The 10,159-nt window shown below is 38.5% G+C and overlaps 1 pseudogene; it reads left to right on the top strand.

The window, feature by feature from the left end:
• The first annotated feature begins 7,854 nt into the window (after nt 1-7,854).
• LOC149147384 (ETHYLENE INSENSITIVE 3-like 1 protein) lies at nt 7,855-8,636 on the top strand (annotated as a pseudogene).
• Nucleotides 8,637-10,159: the final 1,523 nt, after the last annotated feature.

The following is a 10,159-nucleotide window of genomic DNA, read 5'->3' on the forward strand; positions in this document are numbered from 1 at the left end:
TACATGCATTTGTAGCATGTCCTCGAGGATTTGATTATTCCTCTTTGTTTAACCATCTGTCTTGGTGTGATAAGTAGTGTTGAATTTTAACTGGGTTCCCAAGGCTTCTTGGCAACTGGTCCAAAACCTTCTTATAAACACTTCTCCCTTATCTAATATGATCTTCCTTGACACTCCATGTAATCTCACAATCTCATCAGTGAAAACTATGGCTATCTTAGGTGCTTTATATGTAGCCTTAATTGGCATCCACTACAAATATATAAATCATCTCTCCTTGCAGTCGTCAGTAATCCCACTATGAAATCCATTGATATAACTTCCCATTTAGACTCTTGTATCTCATGGCGTTGCAATAACCCTGCTAGATGTTTGTGCTCAACTTTTACTCTTTGACACTCTAAACATCTTGCTACAAATTTTTCAATGTCCTTCTTCACACCCTTCCAAAAGAATAGTGGTTTTAGGTCAGCACTCATCTTCTCAACACTAAGGTGTGCCATGTATACTGCTCGATGTGCTTCGCTCAATATTAGTTAGTGTATATCTTCATTCTATGGCACATATATCCTTCCATGGAACCATGGTAGTCCATCACTATCTAGAGAGTATGCCTCATATTTTGGGATCGACATTTCATCCTCCCTTGAACTCTTGCTAGATCATCATTTCATCCTCCCTTAAACTCCTGCTAACCTCCTTGCACTAGGTATCTTCAATTTGTATATTGAGCAACTTCTCCCGAGTCAGGTTTGTCTTTAAGTGAATCACTAAAAATATTCGAGGCCTCCTACTTAATGCATTTGCCACCTTGTTTAATATTCCCTTTATGTAAGTAAATATCAAAATTGTTTTTGCTTATTAACTCTAACGACCACCTTTTTGTGGTGTTTAAATGATCTTGGGTGAATATGTGTTGCAGTCCAAAACAATCAGTTTTAAGTTCAAACATCCTTCCTAGTAAGTAGTGTCTCCAAATCTTTAGGGTGTATACAACAAATTCCATTTCTAGATCATGTGGTGCATAATTTTCCTCATGGGGTATAGGCTTCCTTGAAGCATACGCTATTAGTCTTCCCTCTTGCATCAATGCCAACCACGTCCTTCCTTGGAGGCGTCGACACAAACCCAAAATTCTTACTCCATATATGGTACCTTTAGGATCAATGTAGTTGTTAATAATACTTTTAACCTCTATAATTCCTCTTCACATTTTTCTAGCCCAAACAACCTTCTTATTCTTTCCTTGAAGTTTGGTGATGGGGGTTGCTATATTTGAAATCCCCTCGACAAATCTACGATAATGCCCAACCATGCCCATGAAAATACATATTGCGTAAACATAGGTTGGATCCATCCATTCCATGATGGCCTCGATCTTCGTTAGGTCTACTGCAATACCCTCCCCAAAGATAATGTGTCTGAGACAGTGGATCTTGGATTGGTAAAAGGATCGCTTTGACAAATTTTCATACAATTAGTTATTTCTTAGACATTGTAAAACTAGTCTCATGTGTTTGTCATGCTCCTTTGGGGTCCTTGTGTAGATCAATATGTCATCGATCAAGACTTATACAAATTTATCTAAGTATTATCTAAATATCCCACTCATCAAAATCATAAAAACGCCCAGGGTGTTTGTCAGTCCTGAGGGTAATACTACAAACTCAAAATTCCCAAATATTATCCTAAAGGATGTTTTTGGGATATCTTCTTCCTTGCTTATAACTCACTCTCTCTCAAGATTAAAAAACCCAAACATTCTCAATTGACCCTGGTCATTGAAGATTATTCATAGTGATTTTATATGCATTACCTCAAGTATTGATTCCAACAAGGCAAGCATACATATAGCTAGGCGAACCTTGACCTCACAATTATTTGAATTTTGGCCAAGGAAATATGAACATCCTTCTCAAACCTTTGATAGCCTTCCTTCCTTTGATGATTATTCATACAACAATACCCTAAAATGTGAGGAAAGTTCCCTTGAAAAAGACAACACAACTTGTTTGTTAAGTGCACAACTCAATTCACCCTCCAAGGCAAGTACAAATTCCATTGGTTTTCCAAGGATGAGGGTACATTGCCATAATCTACTAACCATAATGAAAAGTATACATTCAAATAATTACAAAAACCATTAACAAGTGTTCCTCCCAATGTTAGAACCATTTTAAACCTATTATCCTCAATCATATGGACAAGTGTCCATGCCAACCATGTAACATTCCCTAATGGTCATGTTTCAAGGAGGTTGGAATCCTCCCATGGGCTTAAATGGCAATTTTTTTGTATATTAATTAAAGACCTTCTCCTAATCTAAGTACGGGAAGTGGTGGCAAGTAACTACGCCATACTAACAATATGCCTCCCTTTGGATGATAACCTAGTTAAAACATATACCCTTATGGTAGCAAAAGGTGCAAGATAGCAAGGCATTCCTTTGACTAGATATTTAGATAACCTTTCCCCCTCATAATGCACAAACATCACTTCCTCCAAATATATTGGGATTTCCCATATTTGGCAGCATTATCAATGAATATTCACAATGTCACATGGGGGCTTTCACCATGTCTAGTTCTAAGTTCACTAGCAAGAATGATATCTCAATTAAGCCTTTTTCGTATTAGTGAACGGTACTAGTACACATCATCAAATGGAAAATGAAAGCTACCATACGTTGATGCACTATGAAAGTAATGACACTTGTGAAACTTGAAATATGGTATTGGTACAAATTTGTAAATTTGGTAAAATAAATTAACTCTGCAAATCTCAAATATATTTAAGAAAACCATAAATAAAAGTTTAATTTGGAAATAAATTTGTAAGTTAAATATAATACACATATAATTATTTGAGAAAATAGATGTAATCATTATATTATATATGGTAAGAGGAAGATCTGAAACCCTTTACGGTTGGCCCCTGATGTGGGCTAGGGTTCCACCTATAGTACTGTGCACATGACGGAGTTTATCCATCCTCTTGCTCCGCCTGCTAACCTCTGTTGCCGTTATTCTTTGTTCCCATTACATCTGACCCCATTCACCCTCCATAGATGCCTACACTTCCCCCCGTGACTCCACCATGACCATACCTTCTCCATTTTCCACATACGGATCAACAACATCAAAGGTGGTTTCCAACTCCCAGCTGGCACGTGATTTTCAAAATCATTTATGGAGCTTGATCAAGTTGACTACTCGGACGACCCCTTCCCTGATGTCTCCATCTGGACATCCCCCCTCGATCTTAGAAGGTTTGTTCCCCCACAACAATGACCTTCCAGATGTCCTTCCACCTTTGCCATCGATTTCGAGTCCCTCCTGCCTGGTCATTAACCTACTTGAGGACCCCCCCACCTGGTTGGCTTTTGCTACTCCTCCCCCTTCGCCAACATCCCTACAGTTTTTGGCAAGATGCATAGGATCTGATCCTACCACTAGCTCCCCGGGTCATCCACCACACCCTCCGTCCGCCGACTCTCATTTCCCTCCAACTTCCCTTCCAAGTGTACCCTCGATATCGCCACAAGAAACCCCTATCACCTCTATTTCGACTACTCCTCTTTTTGGATGCTTTGTAGGCAACCCTCCGGTTTTTGAAGCAAACCCTATTGAGCCTAGACTGCAACCTCAGAACCCTCAACAGAGTGGCTCATAGGCAGAAATCACTGATAAGGGCCATAGGCCAGGGAAGAAGCAAAAGTGTGTTAAATCCAAATCCTAGGACATTTCACTTGGATTGGGGGAGGATATCCAGTGGGGCATGTACGAGGAAGGCGTGGAGATGAAGATCTGAAACCCTTTACGGTAGGCGCTTGATGCGGGCTAGGGTTCCACCTGCAGTACTGTGCACATGACAGAGTTTCCCCATCCCTCTCGCTCCGCCTGCTGACCTCTGATGTCATTATTCTTGGTGTCCATTACATTTGACTCTGTTCACCCTCCGTCGACGCCTACACTTGCCCCCCGTGACTCCATCATGACCATACTTGCTACCTTTTCCATAGATGATTCGGTAACATCAAAGGCGGTTTCCAACTCCCAGCTCACACGTCGTTTTCAGAATCAGTTATGGAGCTTGATCAGGTTGACTACTCGGACGATCCCTTCCTTGATGTCTCCATCTGGACATCCCCCCCTTGATCTCGGAAGGGTTGTTCCCCCACAGCAGTGACCTGCCGAATGTCCTTACGCCTTTGCCATCGATTTTGGGTCCCTTCTGCCCGATCGTTACCCTACCTGAGGACCCCCCCACATGGTCGGCTTTTTCTACTCCTCCCCCTTCACCGACATCCCTACAGTTTTTGGCAAGATGCATAGGACCTAATCCTACCACTAGCTCCCCGGGTCATCCACCACTCCCTCCGTCTGCCGACTCTCATTTCCCTTCAACTGCCCTTCCAGGTGTACCCTTGGTACTGCCACAAGAAACCCCTATCGCCTCTATTTCGACTACTCCTCTTTCTCGATGCTTTGCAGGCAACCCTTCGATTTTTGAAGCAAACTACTGAGCTTGGACTGCAACCTCAGAACCCTCAATAGAACGGCTCACAGGCGGAAATCATTGACAAGGGCCATAGGCCGGGTAAGAAGCAAAAGTGTGTTAAATCCATATCCCTGGACATTGCACTTCGATTGGGGGAGGATATATAGTGGGGAGGACATTACACTTCGTTCATAGTGTACCTCTGGAACTCCATCCTTATGGCCATCAACTCCCATTGTAAATGGCAAGGCAGAACTATTCTAGATACCTGGAAATCATGGTGGACTACAGTGACCCCGACCAAAGCTAGAAACCTACCCCTTCTCACTTGCTGGGCGATCTGGATCGCTCGTAACTGACTCATCTTCCATGACACCATCCCATTCTAGCCCTCCATCATTGCCCACATTCTGGCTGATTACAACTCCATACCTGATGATGATACTGCCCCACCCTCTAGGAACATTGTCCCTGAGGCCATTAACCGAGAATACCCTTGGGCATACTTTGATGGCTCTGCACAGGATGCAGGTTGTGGGGGGGGGGGGGATATACTCTATCTTACTGACTCCCATTACTATAAAATTCAAATGGGTTTGGGGAGGGGAACCAACAATTTTGCAGAGCTGATCACTGTAAAACACCTTCTACACTTTGCCTTGGAAAAACATTGCAGGAATTTACAAATATATGGGGACTCCAAAATTGTTTGCAACTGGATAAACAAATCATCAAACTGTTATGCTTATTCACTGAGACCTATATTGAAAGAAGTTCATCAACTCATTACACAATTTGATCTCTTTGTTTGTCGCCATATCTACAGGGAGTGCAACCAAACTACCGACCAGCTTTCCAAGGAAGCTACGAACCGGCCTCGTGGCACATGGTTGATCCTGGAGCAGAGGGATGGTGTTCATTATCAGTTCTACCACCGTCCATACATAGAATATATAGCTTAACTGGCTCAGGAGGAGCCTTTTTTGTTTTCATGTTTATAGGTTGTTTTTAAATTATCAACATTATGTATATTTTACACTAGATGTATATACATGACAGACATATGTACTCCCTGCGAGGAGTTTTTTGATCTCTTTTTGAACAGTTCAGATGACACATCCTCCCTGCGTGGAGAACATTGATCATATTTTTGATACTCTCTTTATTCTGATAGGCAACAGCCTCACATACAACATATGCGTACAACATCTACTACATGTTATTTTCTTATATTAATGAAAATTACGATTTTTCCAAGGGGAAACAAATATATGGTAAAAATTTCCTTTTTTTTTTTTTTAATAAAATACATCGAAGTAAATTTGGAAAAATACTTGGAAAAAAACAAAAACAAAACAAAACAAAACATGCACTAGCAAAAACGTCCCTAAAAAGTGGAAAAATGCACCCTCAACCCCAATAACAACGCCTTGGAAAAAAAAGTTGGTACCCCCAATTTTATTTATATGTTAACAAAAGAAGTAAACATATGACATTGAAATCCTCTTACACCAAAATGGATTCTAATAATTGGGAAAGCTACTACATCTTTGTGGGAATTTATGGGAAAGGTGGCATTGACACTAGAGCTATATCAAAGTGTATATATAACATGCTTTTAATAGCCACGAGTTAAGAAGGGGGCACCAAAATGCTAATTTTTTTTTAATTCCATGTACTTTGAATTCTCTAGTTGTAATAGTCCTAGTCTTGCAATCTTATTGTCGTCAAATCCATGTAACAAACTACATCCGTATTTTTGCTGAAGCATTTGACTATGATACTTAAAAGTCTTTGGATCTCTATAAATTAGATATTTTGGTTAATATATGTAATAAAACTTATAATCCTAAGCAATATAAGCATAAATCATGCACAAATGGTTGAAAAGTAATAAATAATTTATATTTATATGAGCCATTCCTATTTTACATTAAGTTGTAAGGGGCACAATATATGCATACTTACACATAAAATATATTTTAACATTTTTATTTCCATAACAAGCCTAAGGTAACCAAAAGCCTTAATTCAATGCCTACAAGCATGTCATCTTGATTCCTAATCCTACTGCTAAAAATCATTGGTACTAAAGGAAATATGTTTGTTTTTTACTCACACATTCACATGTTACAAAGTAAATCAAACCCACTCAATGCATGGATTTCTAAAGCTCTATGTCCTTTGATGTGGTTTGTTCCACTCTCCTCATGAAGTTCTTGCTGAAAAAATCATCAAAATTCTTAAGGATGTATTGTGGATCTTTCACTTTACGAATATCCCTCCTTTTCTTCTTGTCTACAATGATGCTTTAGGAATGCATTAGCTCCTATTTCATGGTATGGGTGGCCAGAAAAATAGCCAACACCATCATCCCAAGAAATGTGTATATTGGGAAAAGCTCAAGCTTCAACAACCATGAATATTCTTGCATAAAGGAGGAGCATGTGGCCGTACTTCCTTTAGGAGCTAAATTATATGGTCTAATGTATGCATTTCTCACCAAAAATCTTTGCCAATAACTCTTATCCTTTAGTGTTGATGCGGAGAACATTTTGTTGTCATGGAGAATTCTACTATATTTTAATATTTTTATTAATCAATTTTTTTCTAAATAGATGATGCTTTCATTGGTTCCACCATCTCCCTAAGGGTTGGCCTCTAACTTCTACTTATTAACATACTAGCTCGTCCACTTTCACATGCCTAGATAAAATGACTCTAATATGTCACTTCTTTATGATTTAGTGATAACACACACCCTTGCATGGCCCTCACTCAATGTACAATGCTTGGATCGTGAAGGCCCCTCTGGAAAGGATTATTCTGTTTAGAAAATGATATTGGGGACTCATACTTCTGACAATGAGCCCAAGTAATTGATGTTGGCCCAAGTTCAACTCCTCCTAGGGGATGCAGATAATGAGGTCGGGCAATATGATGATGAGCATGGGGAGATTAGAGGGTTTGGTTGCGCTAATGGCATTACACCGAGGGAGCTCAGCTTATTAATTCGGTGCTCGATGTCGTTAGGAAGGAGGTTAAAAGTTGTGATTACCTATGAGGGTTTCAAGTGTGTAACTCCATGGGAGGAGGTATTGGATATGGAATGGAAACCCTCTTGATGTCAAAGATTGGGGGAGGAATACGCAGATATAATGTTGCACACATTCTCAATTTTTTTTGTCTTCAAAGGTGTCTAGAATAGTGGTGGAGCCTTCAGGATTCTCAAACTAACCTTTCCTGGCTTTGGTGACTTGAACCACCTGATCTTTACAACCATAAGCCAAGTCACTTGTTGTATGAGGTTTCTTGGTTAGTTGAGCTTAGATCTGAGAAAGCTTGCAGGATAAGATGACAACTAAAGGAAGTGCAACATGGCTAATAATTTTTAACCAAAAGGAGGCAATGGCTCACCATAGAAACCTTAATACTTGTCCACCAACCAATGTTGCGATGACTACACATGCTAGGTCTCTGACATTCAAAAACAACAATGAGTATGATGTTTAAGGCTTTGGATATGATCCAAACTCCATTTATACAAATACTTATGTGTAGTATTGAAAACTTCAAGACTTGGTTCTCTTAAATTCTGAGGTATCGGAATGAAAACCACAAGATTTTGACCACTTCAATGTAGTTATTTAAAACGAGGGAGTTTCAACTCTTCAGGTAGGAGATCATGTTGATTTTATTAGAAAAATAAAGTGACCATAGGAATCTCCATTGGAAGATCAAATTTTTTATACATGCCAACAAGAGCAGTGCCCACATCATGAGTGCCAACTTGGATTTTCATATTAGAGTTTAAGAAATGGCCATCAGTCTATTTTTGCGCAAAGAACAAAACTACAAGGCATGGGATTTTAGAGACCAAAACCTCAAGAGTGTAAATCCTTGTTTTGTATATCTACATGGCAACTCAAACAACTACCATTTCAAAAATTCTATTTGGAAATCAACACCCTATCAATGAATTACTTGCTTTATAGGATAGGTTGCATCAGAATAAGACATCAACACTAGGGAACATTAATATGAAGAATGATCAAAATCAACTTGAAGTGAACATGCACCCAGATTCACAAGGTGGGGAAATTTTCAAAATCACAATTAATGATAAAATATGTTGATATTGAAAAGTAGTTGGACTATTGAAGTCTGCAGCATATCCATGAAAGATTGAGCTAGAAAGAGTGAAAGAACTTGATCATATTATTGTTAATGAAGAAAAGGAGGTTGCACATCTTGTAAAGGGTTCTAAAAAGCTGAAAGAGAAGGTTTGTGAGCTTCAAAATATGTTGGAGGAGAGAAATTTAAGAAAGAAAACAGAGTAGCAAAACTAGAGGGTCATATGGATAAGTAAAATACAAAAATCAACCATCATAAGGTTTAAATTAGCAAGGGCAAGATAACACTCCAAAATTACATAAGGTAAAAATGATACATAGGTCCTAGAGGCTAAACCTAGGACCTGATACTAAGTATAGGGACCTTTCCTATGCACAAGATTTACACCTTTTTTTAAAATCAAACAAAACAAAACAAGATAATAACATGCAAATTATTATATGCAAGATGTCTTGCTCCCATTTTTATTAGCAATGAGTTGTGCAATTCCAAGTTACAAAATTACAAGGTAATAAGCAATGGGAGTTTTTCTTTAAAATTAAACATTCATTAAAAATGACGACCAACATAAGAATCATACAATAATTCAAGGGACATATAGCAAGAGTCAAGAAATATACATCATTTCCTTAACCTTTTCAATCCGATAATTTATTACAACAAAATAATCATATAGGAAAATGTTTAACAAACCTTTGATACCATACCGAGGGGAAATCAAACCTTGATCTCAAGTCTATTGGTCCTTGTGCTACATTAATATAGTCTATGTACACATGTGGAGATTTTTGTGTCTCAACTGAACATTATCAACTCACCAATTGACCTCCCAACCTACTCCTTGGGTACTCTTCTTCCCCAGCAACCTCTGAGTTGCAATGGGGCTATACAGTAGAGGAAGAACACTAGCAAGTGGAGGAGAGCACTCCAGCTCAAGAGTTCCCACTCCAAGAGCCTCCACTTCACCAAAATCACTACAAAACTCAATAGTCATTCTAAACACAATAACATTATGGTAGCCATCCAACAATATGGCCAAAAGAGAGTCCCTTCTCTCATATATTACTCCTTGTATACGAGGCTTCATAGATGACACTTGTCACTTTATGCAAAAACAATTATTTTTATTAATCCAATAATTTTATTATTCACATATCCATGTCTCATCTTCTCACCCATGGAATCCTATTTTTTTTTACTTAATTTCTTATCAAAAAGGGTATTTTTCCTCACCCTAACATGATTCCCTATTTCTTCTCCTAGTTGTCCCTTGACCCCTCTTTTTTACTCCTTATTTTGTGTTCATTACTGAAGTCCACTGGTAGGTCTCATATTTTGTTCCCCAAATATTCCTTAGTTTATCTCAAGTTGAAATATTTGATGTAGATCTTTGTGTTGTGTTATTGCTACATGGAGGTTTTCTCATAAATCAAAATTTCTCAAATTTCAATTTTTATTTTTATTTTTTATTTTTTTTCATACACAACATATTTCCTTAATGAGGTTAAACTATCATTGGGTTAAT

The sequence above is a fragment of the Pinus tabuliformis genome, chromosome 9, assembly GCF_031772625.1.
Source record: "Pinus tabuliformis cultivar Carrire ecotype Pingquan chromosome 9, CPIR1, whole genome shotgun sequence".
In the NCBI taxonomy this organism is placed as follows: Eukaryota; Viridiplantae; Streptophyta; class Pinopsida; order Pinales; family Pinaceae; genus Pinus; species Pinus tabuliformis.